The 20195-nt window shown below is 44.4% G+C and overlaps 1 long non-coding RNA gene across 2 annotated transcripts in view; it reads right to left on the bottom strand.

Moving 5' to 3' along the window:
• LOC131501004 (uncharacterized) overlaps positions 1 to 20195 on the bottom strand; it is a 118573-nt gene that overhangs the window by 91960 nt on the left and 6418 nt on the right. For both annotated transcript variants that reach the window (XR_009256559.1, XR_009256558.1), the window contains exons 2-3: positions 19175 to 19217; positions 5857 to 6106 (exon numbers count right to left, since the gene is read on the bottom strand). This is a non-coding gene — a long non-coding RNA (uncharacterized LOC131501004). The remainder of the gene's footprint in view (positions 1 to 5856; positions 6107 to 19174; positions 19218 to 20195) is intronic.

Below are 20195 nucleotides of genomic sequence, written 5' to 3'. Positions count from 1 at the left end.
TCTGTGCTGACAGTGCCTGCTTGGGATTCTCTGTCTCCCTCTCTCTCTGCCCCTCCACTGCTCGCTCGCTCGCTCTCTCTCAAAATAAATAAATAAACCCTTAAAAAAAAAAAAAGAATCGGAGGACAAGAATATGTGGTATATTTGCAATGGAATATTCTGCACCCATGAGAAAGAAGGAAACCTGAGCCAAGTTCCCCTGGCTAGCAATTGGTGCAGTAGTCTTGCCCCAGAGTCTGCATTTTAGACCACAGGAAGGCGTGTTGAGGCTGGCAAGTCTGTCTTCATGGGGGCACATCTGGGCCGCTACTCTTGGCCAGGCCGGTAAGCCTGGTAGAACCAAGGAACAGCCAGAGATTCATGGCATGCTGGCCCTGGAATGTTTGTGACCCCCATTTATTAAGCCCTTATGGCACATCAGTCATGGGGCTAAGTGTTTTCCAGACATGACCTCATTCCATATTCACGCCTCATAGCGGCCCTTGAGAAAGACACTGTTATTACTCACATTTTACAGAGGAAGAAGTTGAGGTTCAGAGGGATTAAAGAACGTGTCCAGAGTCTGGTGGTAGGAAAGGGGTGGAGCCAGGATAATAATCCAGGTCAGTCCCCGGGAGCCCGAGTTTTAACACCGTTGTGGTCTTCCGTGAATTTCCTGATCTTCCACCCATGGTATATATTTTGTGATTGTTGTGGCCTTGTTTTGCTTGGTAGGTTTTCTTGCATGTGAATTTTCTCCCCTTAGATGTGTACCCATGTTCACGATGTAATTTTTCTTAAGTCAAAAATGGAATCACGTTGTGCATTTTTAGCACAGCCTTTTCTGTTCTTCTTTTCTTGGTGCTCCCACCCTTTCTCGTTCTCCCCTCACATCCCTACCTGGTAACCTATAAAACTCAGCAGTGTGACCTTCTACCGTTTTCTTCATTCTTATACAATACTCCCCACCCCCTACCTCTGCACTGTTTCTGGTTTTCTGATGTGTTCTTCTGAAGATGTTTCATGCAAATTCCAAAGTACTTTATCTGTTTTATATTTTTCACAAGTGATTGCACACCGTATGCCCTGTTTCCTGCCCCCATTTCTTTTTGCTAAAACATGTCTTGGTGATTGTCCTATTGTCAGAGCCTCGGCTTACAACTAGAAAAGTCACAAGACTTGAGAAGAAATCCAGTCCAGCAGAAGGAAATGTGACATCCAGAAGGCAGACAGCAGACATGAGTCAATCAGGCAGTGTCAGGGATCCTGACAGGTGGGCGGAGGCCCAAGCCTGGGAATGGTGGCAATATTGGGAATTCCGGGAGGCGGACCAACTTTGGGGGCTGTGTCATCTGGGAGCCCCAGCTACCAGACTGGTTGGAAGGCAGGTCCTGGGTGTCAGGAGAGGACTGCAAGATGCAGGAGGAATCCCAGTCCTGGGCAACTTACCAAAACACGCATTCAGGAACAGAGAGCTCAACAACCACAAAGCAATTCCACAAATATTTATTTAGTGGCTGCAACAAGCCAGGTGCTGAGCTGAATGCCGGCTTACACCTAAGACGAGACGGGCATGGTCCGTCCCTGTCTTCCCACAGCTTCATGGTCAGGTGAAGAGACAGACAGGTGAGAGGCTGTTGCTATTCAATATGCTAAGTGCTGGGGTGGGAGGTAAAGGATTCCATGGGAGAATCGGGGGGTGGGGAGAGAAGAACAATTAATCTGAATACATGTATCAGGGTAGGCTAACTGCTATAACTAACTACCTCCAAGTCTCAATGACTCAATACAATCCAGTTTACTTCTCACTCATGTTACAATTAAATGCTGGTTGGGGAGAAGGCAGGTGGGGCTCTGCTCCACCCAGTCATGCAGGGATCCAGACCCCTTTTTCTAATGGCTCCACTCCCTTCCCCTGAGGTGTTAGAGTTCTCCACGGTGTCCCCTGCATCCATCTGGCAGAGGAGGAAAAGAGAGACTGAAGTCGGGGGTGACACAGGAGGTTTTTTTTTTTTTAATTTTTTTAATGTTTATTTATTTTTGAGACAGAGAGAGACAGAGCATGAACGGGGGAGGAGCAGAGAGAGAGGGAGACACAGAATCGGCAGCAGGCTCCAGGCTCTGAGCCGTCAGCCCAGAGCCCGATGCGGGGCTCGAACTCACGAACCGTGAGATGGTGACCTGAGCCAAAGTCGGACGCTCAACCGACTGCGCCACCCAGGCGCCCCAGGAGGTTTTCATTAGGTGAGATTTGAATAGGTGTTCAAGCCATGAGTCACATGACTCCACCATCTGCGCAGAAGCCTGGGAAATACAGTCCAGCTACAAGCCCAAGAAGTAAAAGAACCTGAGTTTGGTGAACACATAGCACTCTGTGCTGCACCAGACTTGGAAAGATGGGGAAAACTTCCTAGAGGGGTAGTTTTTAAGCAGATGCTTGGTGGATACACAAGAGTTACCAGACAAACGGAAGAAATGAAGGAGATGAAAGAGAAATTGGGGAAGGCAATTTTGCAGACAAACATCCCCGCCAGCAAGAATGCAGCCCTTGGCTGGCTTGACTGGAGGAGCATGTGACTCCTGATCATGGGGTCATGAGTTAAAGCCTCACATTGGGTGTAAAAATTACTAAAAAAATAAACTTAAAAGAATATAGGGGCACCTGGGCGGGCTCAGTCGGTTAAGTGTCCAGCTTTAGCTCAGGTCACGATCTAACGGTTTGTGAGTTTGAGGCCCAAATTGTGCTCTCTGCTGTCAGTGCAGAGCCCCCTCAGGATCCTCTGTCTCCCTCCCTCCCTCTCTCTCTCTTTCTCTATCTCTCTGCCCCTCTCCTGCTCTGCTCTTTCTCTCTCTCTCAAATAAACTTTTAAAAAATGTATTTAAAAAATAAAATAATAAATACATAACAACACTCATCCTCCTTTAAGAATGCAAAGCATTGAGGGGCACCTGGGTGGCTCAGTCCGTTAAGCATCCAACTCTTGATTTCAGCTTGGGTCATGATCTCGTAGTTTGTAGGTTCATGGCCCACATTGGACTCTACGCTAACAGTGCAGAGCCTGCTTGGGATCTTTTCTCTCCCTCTCTGCCCCTCCTCTGCCTGTGTTCTTTCACTTTTTTTCTCAAAATAAATAAACTTTAAAAAAAATTAAAAACAAAAATGCAAAGCACTGAAAATCATGGCAGGTTGAGGGAAAGAAAGAAGTTCCGCTTGTCCAGAGGGCAGAAGGCAAGCCGTGGTGTGGAACAGCGGTAGGGGCTATATCAAGCAGGTCATTGTAAGCAGGGGCTCAGGAATTTATTCCGAGAAGAGTCAAAGCCATGGAAGGCGTTTCATATGAGGATCAAGTCTGTACTCTAGAAACATCTCTTTGGTTCAGGGGACCTGAAAAGATACCAGAAGAGCAGCCGTCTGAGAAGAGACGGCAACGTGAGCTATGGGATTGGCTGTAGGAAGACGTGGACAGTTCTAGATTATCAGGAAGTGGGATTTCTAGAATACATGATGGATTAGATACACAACTGAGCAAAGGGCAGGCAGGAATTGTGCTGGGTTTCCATCTTGGACCAGTGAATGTTTGGTGAGTCCATGAATCCATTTGCCAGGAAGGGCAACTCTGTCTGGAGGGTTTTTAAACTTTGGACTTGTGGAATTTGTGGTGTCTATGGGACATTTAGAGAGGGATCCCCTGCAGGCCATCGAATTGGGTCTGAAGATTAAGAGAAGGATTTAAGCCCAGGAGGTAGTCATGAAAGTCAGTGAGCTCACTTTACAGGCAGGAAGAAGGACAGGAGAGAGGAGGGAAAGGGAAAGGAGGGGAGGGGAGAGGAAGGGAGGAGAGGAGAGGAGAGGAGAGGAGAGGAGAGGAGAGGAGAGGAGAGGAGAGGAGAGGAGGGGAAGGGAGGGGAGGTGAAGGGAGGGGAGGGGAGGGGAGGGGAGGGGAGGGGAGGGGAGGGGAGGGAAGAGGAGAGGGGAGAGGAGAGGAGAGAAGGGAAGAAGGCTTGGCATGAAGCCCTGTGTGGAAGGGGAGCTCACATAGGCATCTAATAGGAAACAACCAGCTATATAAGACAAAAGAAATTTAACACATCGCATCATGAAAATCAAGAAAACAAACAATTTGCGGGTGCCTGGATGCCTCAGTCAGTTAACTGTCCGACTTCGGCTCAGGTCATGATCTAGAAGTTTGTGGGTTCGAGCCCCGCGTCGGGCTCTGTGCTGACAGCCTGGAGCCTGCTTTGGATTCTCTATCTCCCTCTCTCTCTGCCCCTCCCCTGCTCTCGCTCTGTCTCTCTCTCAAAAAAAATAAATAAGTAAACAAATATTTTTTTAAACATTTTTTAAGAAAAAAATTCATGAAGGCGTGAGTGGTCCACAGGATAAAACCTGCAGAGAGGGAAAGTAAATTAAGGGCCGAAAAGCACCCATTCGTTGGGGAAGTCGGTGACATGCGTGAGAGCCAGACTGCAGAGGACTGACCAGAAGGAGTGGGCAGCACATTAGGGGCACAGCCGTGAAAGAGGGGAGGGATCAGACCGTCATGAAGGGGTGTTTGGTATATCAGCAGAAGGTGTTCTTTGCTTTAACAAGGAAGGAAGACACCTTTCCTCGACATCTTGGCACTTTGTAAGTTCTTTGGAACTTAAACACTACCCTGGGGAAAAGAGTGGCGAACTCCAAATTCATCCATTTAACAAATATTTATTAAGCACTTACTATGTGACACGCAAGCACCTTCTGGGGTGTCCCAGACATCCCCAGGCCCCTGCCTGTATTGAGTTTGCATTCTAATGGGGCACTACTACTAAGATCTGCTTCTACTCACAACGTTTCTGGCACCAAATGCATGGGAGGGTTTTTTTCCCTCCATCAACCCATTTTCAGAGTCTCTGGACACCAACTGGCTGTCCTGGAATTTAATTTAATTTGGACACTAGCTACCTGGAATTAGTTCAGACCCCACAGGTTAAGGACTCAGTCCCATAAGATGCCAGTCATAAGCCGTGGGTGCCCATGGCGCCCACATTTCTGTCCACCTTGGCAACAAAGTTGGGAATTCCCACAACTACCTCTCGGGTTTGATAACATTCTAGAACATCCTAGAACATGTTTGATAATATCCTAGAACATTTTCCCTCACAAAACTCAGGGAAACATTTTATTTACATTTACTGGTTTATCATTTTATTTTTTTAATTAAAATATTTTTAATGTTTATTTATATGACAGAGAAAGAGAAAGAGAGTGTGTGAGCCGGGGAGGGGCAGAGAGAGAGGGAGACACATAATCTGAAGCAGGCTCTCAGCTCCCAGCTATAAGGGCAGAGCCTGATGAGGGGCTTAAACCTATGAGCAGCAAGATCATGACCTAAGCCGAAGTCAGACGCTTAACCGACTGAGCCCCCAGGTGCCCCTACACTTACTGGTTTGTTATAAAGGACACAAGTCCAAAACAGATGAATGGAAGAAATGCATGCGGCAAGGCACTGGGGGAGAACACGCAGAGCTCCCACGTCCTCTCAGAATGTGCCATCACCCCCCAGCACCTCTATGTGATCACCAGCCTGGAAGCTCCTCAAACCCCATCATTTGGGAGTTTTTATGGAGGTCCCATTATTTAGGCATGATTGACTGAGTTACTTACCAGTGGCCAATAATTTAATCTCTAGCCCCTGTCTCCTCCCAGCAAGTGGAGGGAGGTGATAGAGTAGAAAGTTCCAAACCTCTAATGCCAGGGTTGGCTCACCTGGCAACCAGCCCGGTTTGAAGCTATCCAAGGGCCCACCAAGAGTCACCTCATTAGCATAAACTCAAGTCTGGTTGGAAAAGACTGATTATGAATAACAACAACAACAACAACAAAAACGCTCCTCATACCCCATGATGCTAGAAATTCCGGTGATGGAGAAAACTATAAAAGCAGGGTTGGGAAGAAAATTCCAGAGTTCAGTTTTGGATAATTATTCATTTGGAGATGCCTGTTGAACATCCATGTGACACGGTCAAGAAGACAGATAAGTGTGTGCTTAGATTTCAGCGAAGATGCTGGAGATATTGATTTGGGAGTCTTCAGCATATGGGTCATCATCATTAGACTTGAAATTGGCTGACAGTAAGTTTCTGTTTCCTGGAAGAAGAAGCCAGAAAAAGAAATTACGTTGCTACAGAAAAGTAAACAGTCTTACGTCGTTTCCCATCCAAGTCTGTGGAATGAAATTCAAATCTTCTCCACTAGAATGGGTTGAGGCTCTTTAAACCCATCCAGGCATGACCGATCTGGAGCCAGGCAGGGTCGGGCTTGCTGGGAGGGCGGAGGAAGGCTGCAGACCTTGGAGCCCTCTCCACTGCTTCTACATTAGCACCTGGAAATCAACAGCCGACTTTGTGTCTTCAACAACGATTTGTCTGTCATGCCTGCTGGCATTGTTTTCACCCTGCTGAGACTTGTCAGTTCAAAAGCCAGAAGGAATGCATCTGGTTGTTAGACCAGCAAAACTTTGGCAAAGTAAGGGACACAGTATTTAGAACAAAAGTTTTCCATTGTTGGTGGTCACGGGCAATCAACCACGTCATCAACAAATAATACTAACAACTAATAATTAAGCCCTTCCTGTATACCCAGCACTCTAAGAGCATTGAATTCATCATCTCATTCTGCCCTAACATTAAGCCTGTGCAGTATTACTATTATCCCCTGTTTTACATGTATAAGTAAGCACAGAGAGGTTAAGTGATTTGCAAGAGGTCACACAGCAAGTAAATTAAGAAGAAGGAGGCAAATGCAACCGTGTCTGACTCCAAAGCCCTGTGCTTTGGAGGAATAAAATCAGGAAATGTTAGAAGCCTCCCCTTCCACCACCCTGCGCTCAGTGGCTAGAGAAGGTGTGCAGGTCTGGGTCCCCCAAGACTACATCAGCCTCCTCACCAGCCCTTAGCACAGGGATTGGCATATTATTGGTGTCCAGACCTTGCTGAATGGATGAATGATTGATTGAATGAACAAGCACACAAAAGAATGATTAGCTTACACCACACTGCATCGTGCTTAGCAATTCCCAAGCCTGTCTCCCCAGCTAGACCATGAGCTCCTGGAGGGGACAGACATCTATTTTTTACATATTATAACAAATGGGGTCAAACACATTGGGCAAAGTTTATATACAGGTTAAAGAGCATGGGCACTGTAGGCAGCTTACTCAGGTTAACCATGCCTGTATCAGTTGTGAGATCTTGAGCAAGCAGTTCAAACTCTGTGCTTTTACTTCCTTCTCTGGAAAATGGGGAAAATAATAATACCTATACCTTAAAGATATTTACCAAGATTAAGCCTCTGACTTCTGGTTTCAATTCAGGTCATGATCTCATAGTTTGTGAGTTCAAACCCTGCATCGGGCTCTGAGCGGACAGTGCAGAGCCTGCTTAGGATTCTCTCTCCCTCTCTCTCTCTCTCTCTCCCCCAATAAGTAAATACACTTTAAAAATAAAAAATAGGGGCACCTGAGTGGGGTGCCTGGGTGGCTTGGTCGGCTAAGTGTCCGACTCATGATTTCAGCTCAGGTCATGATCTCACGGTTTGTAAGTTCAAGTCCCACCTTGGGCTCTGCTCTCACAGTGCGGAGCCTGTTTGGGATTCTCTCCCTCTCTCTCTTTCTCTCTCTCAAAATAAGTAAATAAACTTAAAAAAAAATAAAAAAGTAAACAGGATCTTGGTAATAGTAAGGTGCTCAATAAACAGCAGCTGTGTGTCTGTGGAGCCACAGAGAAGAAGTCCCTGGTGGAGTCAGGTATGGTTTGTACCCTAAAGCATAAGAGTAAGTAGCATTTCCGAGGTGTGTTATGTTCCAGGGACTGAGCTAAGCACCTTATACGCATCACTGCATTTAATCCTCACAACAATCGTATGAGATGGGTACTATATTTTCCTATTTTCCTGACAAGGAAGACTGAGGTTGAGAGAGATTAAATAATTTGCCAAGAGTCACGAAGCCAGTAAGTGCAGGTGAAGGAACCAGTATGTGCTCCGGGAGATTAGGAGCCAGATCTTTTGTATCCGAAAGACAGAAACCATTCTAGGGCTTTCAAACAGAGGGAAATTCACACAAGGGACTGATTACACAGATGAGCCCACAGCTTAGCAGCCGAGTCGGTGATGGTGGGGCAACCGTGGGCTTTAGCAACAGTGGGAAGCTGCTGTCACAGGAAAGAGGCAGCGTCCCTCTCTGGGGCCACCAAGGAGCCAGAAGCACAGCAGGGGTTGCCAGGTGAGGAGCTAAGCCACGGAAGAGACTCGGCCTCTGCTGAAAATTCCTCCCTGGAGTTGGGAAGAGGGGAACATCCTAGCTCCTCCCGTTGTCCCCGCCATCCAATCTAACAACTCCCCCCACCCCACCCCCTGCCCCCTTCGCTCTTTTTGGCTCAACTTAGCTGGGAGCCAGCTGGCAGCGGTGCCTGGGAAACAGCATTTGCAAAAGGTCAGGGAACAGATCTGAGATCAAACAAGCAAGATACCCCACATATTGTCTTGTTTGCCTTTGGAACCCCAGCACCTCACAGAGTGGTCGTGCTTAAGAGGCACTGCACAAATAGGAAGGAAAGACAGGAGGGAGGAAAGCAGCGAGAGAGCGACCTCAAATGCCTACAGAATCCAGGCAGCTTACACGGAGGCAAGGCACAGACCAGTCACAGGGAATGGTGAGGCATATGTCAAACCAGAGGGCTGTGCACACACCCTGTCTAAATGGGGCAGCCCTCCTGAGCTGCGGCCAATTTCTGCCAAGCAGGAATGCACATTCGGTGTTGCCAGGTCAGCTGACTTTTCAGGAAAAACTGAAAATCCTAAACTCTCCAGTTAAATCTACCTCTTGTTAACTGTCAGCAATGAAATCAAATCCAGGTGAGCCTGGGACATCGTGTTGGGCCAGAAAGCATAGGAGCTTATCAAAGACTACTTAGGGTCACGGTCAAGTAGACGGGCTCCGGAGCCAGTCCGACAGGGCTCCCACTTGACTGAATTGGGTAATTTGTAAGCATCAAAGAGAATGAATGAATGAATGATCCTAGAATGGATCCTGCAACAGATAAAGGACATTAGTGGGAAAACTAAAGTCTAAATCAAACTTTGGTGTTCAGGTAATAGTGACGTATTGGGGCACCTGGCTGGCTCAGTTGGTAGAACATTGGAGTCTTGATCTCGAGGTTGTGAGTTCCAGCCCCATGCTGGGCGTAGAGAGTACTTAAAAATAAAACCTTTAAAAATATATATATATATATTAGAAATGCATCAATATTGATTTCTCAATCTTTTTAAAGGAACCCCAAAAGCACGTAGGAACTCTCTGTATTATCTTTGCAACTTTTCCACAAATATAAAATTATTCCAGAATTCTAAGGTCGTTTTCTTTTTTAAATTCATTTATTTTTGAGAGAGAGACCGAGCGGGAAAGGAAGACAGAGGATCCAAAGCAGGCTCTGGACTGACAGCAGAAAGCCGGATGTGGGGTTGAACTCTGAGATCAGGACCTGAGCTATAGTGGGACGCTTAACCTGACTGAGCCACCCAGGGGCCCCCCAAAGGTTATTTTTAAAAAATAATGAATGCAATGGAATGAAACATCTTAACTGTATTTTTAAAGATCACTGAGTTCATGATCATGGTGCCTGGGTGGCTCAGTTGGTTGAGTGTCCGACTCTTGATCTGAGATCTTGATCTCAGGATCCTAAGTTCAAGCCCTGCGTTGGGCTCCCTGCTGGGCATGAGGCCTACTTAAAAAAAAAAAAAAGTTCACTGAGTTCATGATACTCAGAGAGAGAGAAAACAGGAAAAATCTGTCAACACTGGAGGCATCTACTGAATCAAATCCTTACTCTCAAACATAGTAACTAAAAGGAAAGAATTTATTCTGCCCTAGTCAATGGGAGGAAGAAGCTCTTCTTTTAAAAAAAAATTTTTTTTTACATTTTATATATTTTTGATAGACAGAGAGAGACAGAGCACAAGTCGGGGAGGGGCAGAGAAAGACGGAGACACAGAATCCGAAGTAGGCTGCGGGCTCCAAGCTGTCAGCACAGAGCCCGATGCGGGACTCAAACTCACAAACCGCGAGATCGTGACCTGAGCCAAAGTCGGATGCTTAACCAACTGAGCCACCCAGGTGCCCCTAGAAGCTCTTCTTTACACAACAATGCCCCCTCATAAATGGTGAAGGAATAATAGCATTACAATTTTGCAACCCCTGATGAAAGAACTGACTCAGGCAATGATCATTATCGGATGCTGACACCTGAGGTGAAAGGTTCAAGGAAGACTGAATAGTCACATGATGCCAATCATTGGCCCACAGAGGTCTTACTGGATATAAGTGAAGAAATAACTTGACAATGCATGGGCCAGGTTTTCACCATCTGAACCCACTCATCAATCTTAGCTTCACTCATGTGACAGCCCGTCACTCTGAACCTTCTGGTGTGATGCAACAGGACACTGACAGCCCCATCTAGGAAGAATTCTTGCCAAAAATGTCTTGCTAAAATCTGATCAAGTCTTTAGATCTAGTTTCTAGTGTACCGGAAATACAGGAGCTAGAGGGTCAAGTTAAATACATCACGAGAAAGCAGTCAGACCAAGCCAAAAAGGAAGGGCATTCTACCAGTAAGACAATAGACTTCATTTCTTCAGTGAGTCAATGACCTGGAAAAAAGGGAGGAGAGGGAGGAGAAGCAATTCTGGGCTTAAAGAGACGTAAAAGATATGACTGAACACAGTTTGTGGACCTTGATTGGGTCCTGGTTTGAATAAAGTGTAAAAGACATTTGGGGTAAGTGTAGATATGGTGGAATTTGATGATTTGAGGTTCATTTTGTTAAGTGTTACAATGGTTAACATGGCTAAGTAGTGTCTGATTTTTGTTAAAGGGTGTGTATTAAAAGATTTAGGAATGAAATGTCACGTTGATTATACATACTTTAAAATACTTTGGCCAAACCCAGTATGGCAAAACGTTCACAGTTGTTTTATCTAAGTAATATATATATGGATACTCATTATATGATTCTCTCTACTTTTCTGCATGCTTGAAATTATCCATAATAGGGGCACTTGGCTGGCTCAGTCAGTAGAGGATGACACTTGATCTCAGGGTTGTGAGTTCAAGTCCCACGTTAGGCATAGAGCCTACTTTAAAAAAAAAAAAAAGAAAAGAAATTAATCACAGTAGAGAACAAAAGACAAGAGCAGGCTCAACAAGCATTCATTTATCTCACAAATATTTATTGAGTGCCTACTATGTACCAGGCACTGATTTAGGCACTGGGGCTGTAGTGATTGAAAAAAATTTAAAGTCCTTTCCTGCCCTCCTGGAATTGCATCCAGGTGGAGAAGAAAGACAATCAAGCAGGTACAGTATAATGTAGGTCAAGTGGTGACAAGTGCTATGCAGAAAAACAAGGGCAAGAAAAAAAGGACAAGAAGAACATCTATGTTGGGTAGATACTGCTATTTTATGGGGGATAATCTAGGAAGACTTTCCTGAGGGATTGACATTTGAGCAGAGCTCTAAAAAATGTGAGAAAAACAAACACTGGGATACCTGGTAGAGGAGCAAAGGTTTAAAACAGAGGGAATGGTAAGTGCAAAGGTACTGAGGTAGGAGCATGCTTCAAATTATTCAGGAAGCAACAAGGAGGCCAATGAGGGTCATGTGGAATGACAAGAAGGAGAATGGTGGGAGATGAGCTCAGAGAAGTGGTGAAGGGGAAGAAGGGTCACAGATAATGGGGAAACTTCCAGGCCATTCCAGCTTTTACTCTGAGATGAGAAACATTGAAGGAGGGACATGATTTGACTTAGTTTTATTATTATTGTTGTTGTTGTTGTTGTTGTTGTTGGATTTCTAAACATACAAAAGGAGAGAGATATGAACACTCATATACCCATCACACAGTCGCATCACTGATTTATGCTGAATCTTATTTCATCCATACCTTCCTCACCACCCAAACAGATTATTTTGAGGTAAATTTCCCAGACATCTTATCACTTCACCTGTAAATATATTTATATACATCTTTAAAATATAAGGCTCCTTTAAGAAAACTCACAACAGACTGTCATCACACCTAAAAAATTAACAATAACTCCTGAATATTGTAAACCATTTAGTGTTCAGTTGTCCCAACTGTCTTATCAATAATTTTCAGAGTTGATATGAATCAGCATCCGAATAAGAATAATGAATCACAATTGTTAAAATAGCTCTTAAATATATTTCAGTCCCTAGGATTCTCCTTTTTTTCTTTCAGTTTTATTGAGATACAACTGACAGCACTGTGTAAGTTTAAGGTGTACAGCATAATGACTTGATTTACATAAATTGTGAAATAATTACTACAGTAAATTTAGTTAACATCCATTAGTTCATGTAGATACAAAAAAAGGAAGGAAGGAAAGAAGGAAGGAAGGAAGGAAGGAAGGAAGGAAGGAAGGAAGGAAGGAAGGAAGGAAGGAAGAAGGAAGAGAGGAAGAAAGATTTTTTTTTTCTTATGACAAGAGTTTTTTTAATTTACTCTTTAGCAACTTTCAGATATACCTATGGCAGTGGTAACTATATTCATCACGTTGTCCATTACACCCCCAGCATGAGTTTATCGTACAACTGGAAGTTTGTACCTCTTGACCACCTTCTCCTATTTCCCCTACCCTCCACCCCCTGCCTCTGGTAACCACAAATTGGATCTCTTTATCTAGGAGTTTGTTTTTTTGTTTGTTTTTAGGTTCCACATATAAGTGAAATCACAGAGGTTTTGTCTTTCCCTGTCCGACTTATTTACTTAGCCTGACGCTCTCAAGGCCCATCCATATTGTTGCAAATGGCAGGATTTCCTTCTTTTTATGGTTGAACAGTATTCCCTTGCATATATACACCATAACTTGTTTATCCATTCATCTGTCAATGGACACTTAGGTTGTTTCCATGTCCTGGTTATTGTAAATAATGCTGCAATGCACATGGAGGTGCAGATATCCCTTCGATATAGTGATTCTGTTTCCTTTGGATTCATACCCAGTCGTGAAATTTTTGGATCATCTGGTGGTTCTACTTTTAAGTTTTTGAGGGTCCAGGATTCTCCTTCATATCTATTTTTCTTTTTTTATTTTTCAATTGAAAAACCTGGCTCATTTGTCCCATAGAGTTTCCTACCATCTGAGTTTTGCTGCTTAGACCCCCATGGTATTATTTAACATGTTCCTCTGGATTTCGTATTCGTATAAATTGGTAGTTATATCTAGAGACCTGATCGGATTCAAGTTTACTTTTGGGAGGGAGGGGCAAGACTACTTCATAGATAATGTTGGGTACTTTCGTTAGAAGATGCATAATGTTGAGGGGCGCCTGGGTGGCTCAGTCAGTTAAGCACCTGACTTCGGCTCAGGTTATGATCTTGCAGTTTATGAGTTCGAGCCCCACATTGGGCTCTGTACTATCAGTGCAAAGCCCACTTCAGCTCCTCTGCCTCCCTTCCTCTCTCTCTCTCTCTCTCTCTCTCTGCCCTCCCTCACTTGTCCCTCTCTCTCTCTCTCTCTCAAAAATAAATTAAAAAACATTTTTGAAAAGATGCATAATGTTTGATCGCCTCTCATGTCATCATCTAAACAGCCACAAATGATTTTTGCTTAGATCTGTTAATTCTTTAGAAGCTTCAAAGTGTTGGCATTTTGTTTTATTTTCTTCTTTCTTTCATGGATATAAGATATGCAAAGTTCCCCACACCACCTATTTGGCTACCCTGCATAGGACAAGCATAATATACGCTTGGCTCTTTCCCTTTATAAAATTTCAAAATAATGAATTAATACCCTAGTCTGTTCCTTCTCCATTGCCACATAACAAATTACCCATGTAGTGGCTTAAAACAATACCCATTTATTATGTTACAGTCTCTGTGGGTGAAGAATCCCAGTCTGGTTAGCTGGGTCCTCTCCTGCAGTCTCTCACCAGGCTGTCATCAAGGTATTGGTTGGGGCTGTGGTCTCATGGAAAGGCTTGACTGGGGAGAGATTTGCTTTTGAGCTCACTCACACAGTTGGGGAGGGGAGTACACAGGGCGTTACCACTAAGAGGCAACCTTTGGGGGCCACCCTACCGTCGTCCTGCCACACCCAGCATTTTTCTGTTTGCTTACTAAGACCTGGATTATTTAAATCTTTTTTTTTTTTTTTAAGTAGGCTCCACGCCCAATGTGGGGCTTGAACTCACAACCCTGAGATCAAGAGTTACACAACAGAGTTCTACCAACTGAGCCAGCCGGGTACCCACTATGACCTGGATTATTAAAGCATAAAAGGATTATTCTGGCTGCTACGTGGAAACTATAGAGCAGGGGAGCATGCTGTAAGCATTCCCAGTCTCGTTATTTGCTACCTCACTATTAAATAATGACTTAAACTTAACAATGAGACAATAAGAGACCTCGTTAGCATATTGGCTGGGAGTGGAATCCTGAGCAAAACCGTGTACAGGAGCAGGGCAGAGGCCAGGAACGCCAGCCTAAGAGTTGTGTTGGTGCTGTGTGTTCTTCGAGCTCCACTGTAGCTCCAGTAAAGCCTTGCCTGTGCCTTTGGTTTGGGGGTACAGCCTCACTACATATCATTGTGGGGGCCCCCAAACCTGAGTCCAGTAACAGGACTATGTAAGGGTAAACAGTTCCTGTTGTTATTTTATGGTTGTTGAAACGATTATTGTAACATATGTGGTTAAACTAATTTTCTAAAGTTTATTTAATTTGAGAGAGAGGGAGGGAGGGAGAGAATCCCAAGCAGGCTCCTCACTGCCAGTGCAGAGCCCGACTCCTGGCTCCTGACCTGAGTGGAAATCAAGAGTCAACTGCTGAACCCACAGAGTGACCCAGGCACCCCTATTAAACTCTAGTTCTGAAGGCCACATAATTGCTCATTTCTTTAAGGCTGCCCCACCTGTCGCTGGCTGTGGCCCCACACTAGCTAGCAAGGTTTTGTCTCTCAGTAGACTGAGCCAAACGAACATCTCCTGTTTTCTTTCCCAGCTGAACCAGTGATTTCAGGCCACTTCAGTAGCAATTAAATAGCTTCAAAAGTGAATCCGACTCATTAAAACACTCAGTTGTCTGAGAGGACTTGGTCCTAAAGCAAACCGGGCTCCTCCTATTCTTTTTTTTTTTTTTTAAGTGTAAACACTGTTTATTAGGGTTTTTCAAGTTTTTATTTGTTTTTTAGGGTTTTTCAAGTTTTTAATTACATGAGTGATATACGAAATACTTTTTTTTTTTTTTTAAGTAATACAGTAAGAGACTCTTAAAAACTGAGAACAAACTGAGGGTTGATGGGGGGTGGGAGGGAGGGGAGGGTAGGTGATGGGCATTGAAGAGGGCATCTTTTGGAATGAACACTGGGTGTTGTATGGAAACCAATTTGACAATAAATTTCATATATTAAAAAGAAAAAGTAATACAGCTAAAGGTAAAATTACCCTTGACTATCCTACCTCTGCTAATGCCCTTTCTTTCTTTTTTTTTTAAACTGTCCAGCCCTATTTTTTTTATTTTTATTTTTTAATGTTTATTTATTTTTGAGACAGAGAGAGACAGAGCATGAACGAGGGAGGGTCAGAGAGAGAGAGAGACACAGAATCTGAAGCAGGCTCCAGGCTCTGAGCCGTCAGCACAGAGCCCGACGCGGGGCTAGAACTCACGGACTGTGAGATCATGACCTGAGCCGAAGTCAGCCGCTTAACCGACTGAGCCACCCAGGTGCCCCAATGCCCTTTCATTCTAGAGGTAACCACAATTAATAATCTGGTGTGTACCTTTGTACAACTTTGTCCCTGCATTTACATAAACATGTATGTACTCATTAAAATGAACTGTATTGTTTTATATGGTTTCTATAAATTGTCCTATTGTAGGCATTGTTTTGCAACTTGCTTCAAAATCTTCAAAAGTATCACTGGGTATAAAAGGCACAGCAAAGAAAATATAATCAATGACACTGGAATAGCATTGTATGATGACAAACCGGAGTTACACTGTGGTGAGCACAGCATAAGTACAGGGTGGTCAAATTGCTACACTGTACACCTGGAACTAAGGTAACATTGTGTGTCAACTGTACTTCAATACAAAAACAATAATCATTAAAAAATAAAATATAAAAAAAAATAAAAGGGCACATAACTGAAAACAAAACAAAAAAAAGTGACCACGACTCATTAAATACCCAATTGTTTGGGAAGATTTGGTGCTAAATTTTCCCACGTCCCACCTCCAATCCCCCAGCAAATTATGTCAGCTACCCCTGAAAAATAAACCCAGAACCTCACTATTTCTCACTACCTCCATGTCACCCACCCTGTTCTTGCTTCATCTCTAGGCTTCCTGTGGTCCATTCTCAAGAATTCTTACAGAGAGAGTCTTTTCAACTTCTAGCCAGACATACCCGAAATAACTGAAGGCAGGAACTGAAGCAGATATCTGTATACCCAAGCTCATTATAGCACTATTCACAATAGCCCCCAAAACGTCTATCAACAGGTAAATGGAAAATATATACATGCAATAGAATATCATTCAGTCTTAAAAAGGAAGAAAGTTCTGCAGCACCTGGGTGGCTCAGTCGGTTCAGCGTCCGACTGCGGCTCAGGTCATGATCTCACGGTCCGTGAGTTCGAGCCCCGCGTCAGGCTCTGTGCTGACGGCTCAGAGCCTGGAGCCTGTTTCAGATTCTGTGTCTCCCTCTCTCTGACCCTCCCCTGTTCATGCTCTGTCTCTCCCTGTCTCAAAAATAAATAAACGTTAAAAAAAATGCTTAAAATGGCATATTTTATGTTATGTATATCTTATCACAATAAAAAAAATGTTAAAAATTTTTCAGTCAAGTTGCATCATCCCAAGCCCTCCAAAGGCCCTCCATCTCAATGACTCAACATTACAGTCCCTACACTGGCCCTCCTACATGTTTTATCACCTCCTCCCCAGCTTCCTAAAGCCCCTCTTCTCCTAGTTCACTTCTGCTCCAGACACACTGGCCTCCTTACTGTTCCTCAAACACACCAGGCAAGCTCTCTGCCTCAGGGGCTTTGCACTTGCTGTTCCTTCTGCCTGGTACATCCTTCCAGGTATCTGCAGGGTTAGCTTCCTCACCTCCTATACACTGACAATCCTCCCTAAAATCCAACCTCCGTCCAATCTCCTCTGGCCTGAATGTTTTTTCTCCATAGCAGTTATTACCATCTAGAAAATACATTCTCTGATTTGCTTATTGTCTGTCTTCCCTCCCTAGAATGTAAGAGTGTTCGAGTGTTTTCAAGTTTCCAAGCCACAACCTGACCTTTCTCAGGATTCCGGATGCAACTGAAAACCTCAATAGCAAAGTTGTGAATCTATTCCCAGATCTTCTTCCTTTAGGTCAAGGCCTCTTGGGAGCTGATTAAATTTTTTCTCTGGGCCAGTACACAGAGAAAAATGGAAAGGTATGTGCTACAAGTGACCAGGTGAGCCCTGAGCGCCAGCCTGGCTGTGCCCCGTGGGATCTGGGCTCTGTGGTTAGATTCCTGGGAAGAAAGTGAAAACTGCCAGGCTTGGCAGTGGCCAGAAGCTTTTGAGGCCAGTTGGAGGGGAGAGGCCCAGCCGGGAAGCCGCGCTCAAATGCCCACAGGACGGAGACAAGTAGGCAGGCCGGCTGCACCAACTGTGGGCACCACGGGAGTGGGGGTCATGGGGAACCGGGGTCCATTCAGCTGCCCTGAAGCTCCAACTGTCCCGGGCCAAGCAGGAATGGAAGGCCTGTGTCACCAGACCTCCTGACTGCTCATTTTCCAGAGAATCAGGAAGTTGATTTTTATGTGCTATTCCCTGACTTTTAAACGTTAGCTCAAAATTGTTTTAATGCAATGTGGTGTGATGAAATATGTTTGAAAACTGGATCTCCCCCATTCCCCACACACCCCTCTATAGGACTACCAGTTTACAACTCCACGGTTTAGCAAAATGTATGAAAACACGGACTTTGGTTTCAGAGAGACCTGTTTTTTTCTGCAGTTTGGACAAATTCCTCAACATCTGCAAGTCTGTTTCTTTATCCATAAAATGAGAACAAAAACAGAACCTACCTTATAGGCTGGTTTTGGAGGAAGAAGGAGACTTAGCACACGTGTGCCTGGCAAATAGCACCACAGTTCAATAATCGGGGTAGTGCAACAATTGGGGTGGGGTGGGGACATGGGCCCGGGGAATTCTGGGGAGAGAAAGGAGAGTAACAAAAAGGGCAGCTTGGTGTCAGCTGTTTGTTGTGGTCAGAGGCAGAGGAGCACCGAAGCGTCCTATGGCCTATGGGAATGAGACTGGAGATCCAGGGACCCACCTTTGATCAATAGACTCGGATAAAGATTCTGCCAACCAAACCAGAGCTCCAGTGCCCAGGGCCTCCAGACCTGCAGGTGGCAGTGCATCTCTAAGAAGCTCTGTCTCAGGGCGTCACACAGGTCCCAAGCCGTGGCTGCCCATTCTGTACTTAAACACAGCCCTGATCTGTTTGAGCCTAACTGCAGGACTTCACATCTGTGTTTGTCTTAGTTTATCTTCTTAGTTAGGGCCAGACATTCCAGACCGTCAAGATCCTGTAAAAAGATATGTTACCTGTCCCTCCAAACTTCTTTTATAGTTTGGATAACATTTTCACCAGAATCAGTTAGTAGTCTTGTGGTTGCAAGCAACAGAAACCCCAATGCAAGATGGCTTGAGAAGGAAAAAAGGCGGGGGGGGTGGGATTTATAGCTTCAGGCACCTGCAACGTCCAAGGGTAGCCTGAGGTGATGCTTGACATGGGTCACATGATGAAACTATGACCTAGTTTCTCTCTGTCACCTTTCCAGATGGGCTCCATTCTTATATAGCCTCTTCACAGCTGCAGCCCCACATCTGAACAACTTGAAGCCTGTGGCACTCCAAAGGAAAAAGTCTTTGTATAGAGTTTCATTGACTATGGTTAACCTGACTTGGGTCACATTCCCTCCCTTGAACCAGTCAACATCCCAAGAGAAATGTAATGTGCTGATTACTAAGCCGGGACTATACCAATCCTAAATGGAGTGGTAATAAATGAAATGGACTAGGGATGAGGAAGGGGTGGACTAGGGATGAGGAAGTGAACTAAATCAGATACACTTACCTGAAGTAGAATAAATGAATGGATGCTCAGTGCCTCACTCCTCCTGAGAAGAAAAAAAAATTACCTTATTTTTTAATGCAAAGTATTGTTTCAATAGTGGTTATAAAGCACAGCATCTAACACTCCATTGATCACCAGGGAAGGCTTGGCTGATCTTGGATCCCTTTTACTATCTTATCAACTCCTTGAAGTGCATTAACCTGATTAAAGAGGAAAACCATTCTTCCACACTAGTATATATAAATATTCAATATCATTTTTTTCAGTGGGGGGGTTGGTATTTAGAGGCCTCCCAAACCAGTCATGAATCCACCCAGACATGAAATCACCCAACTGTGCCATAATTCAGCCCACAGTTCTTCCACTAGAAAAAGTTTGGTTTTGGTTTTAAATTTGGCCAAATGATGCATAGTTCTAAACACCTGGCAAAAGTCCTCTGCTATCCCTCAGACCAGGTCTCAGTCGAAAAAGAAGCAAGTTCATTCTTCAGAAACCCAAGCCAACTCTGAGAGAACAAAACTCTTTGTTCACAGTTGCTTGAAATGCATACCTTAACATTTGTTAGCCTAACAGCAACCCGTCCATAGTTCCTAGACACCCCCCAATGCCAGCTGCCCCCACACTGGAAATCATGACTCAAAGACATGTAGGGGCACCTGGGTGGCTCAGTTGGTTAAGCGTCTGATTTTGCCTCAGGTCATAATCTTGCTGTTCATGAGTTCAAGTCCCCTATTGGGCTCTCTGCTGTCAGCGCAGAGCCTGCTTTGGATCCTCTGCCTCCCTCTCTCTTTGCCCCACCCGCACTAACACACATTCTCTCTCTCTCTCTCAAAAATAAATAAACATTAGAAAGAAAGAAAGAAAGAAAGAAAGAAAGAAAGAAAGAAAGAAAGAAAGAAAGGGAAGAAGGGAAAGAAGGAAGGAAGGAAGGAATGAAGGAATGAAGGAGAAAGAAAGAAAGAAAGAAAGAAAGAAAGAAAGAAAGAAAGAAAGAAAGAAAGAAAGAAAGAAAGGCAGGCAT

The sequence above is a fragment of the Neofelis nebulosa genome, chromosome 18, assembly GCF_028018385.1.
Source record: "Neofelis nebulosa isolate mNeoNeb1 chromosome 18, mNeoNeb1.pri, whole genome shotgun sequence".
Lineage (NCBI taxonomy): Eukaryota > Metazoa > Chordata > Mammalia > Carnivora > Felidae > Neofelis > Neofelis nebulosa.
The sequence above is the reverse complement of the archived record's forward strand: the minus strand, read 5'-3'. Positions and strand labels throughout refer to the sequence as shown.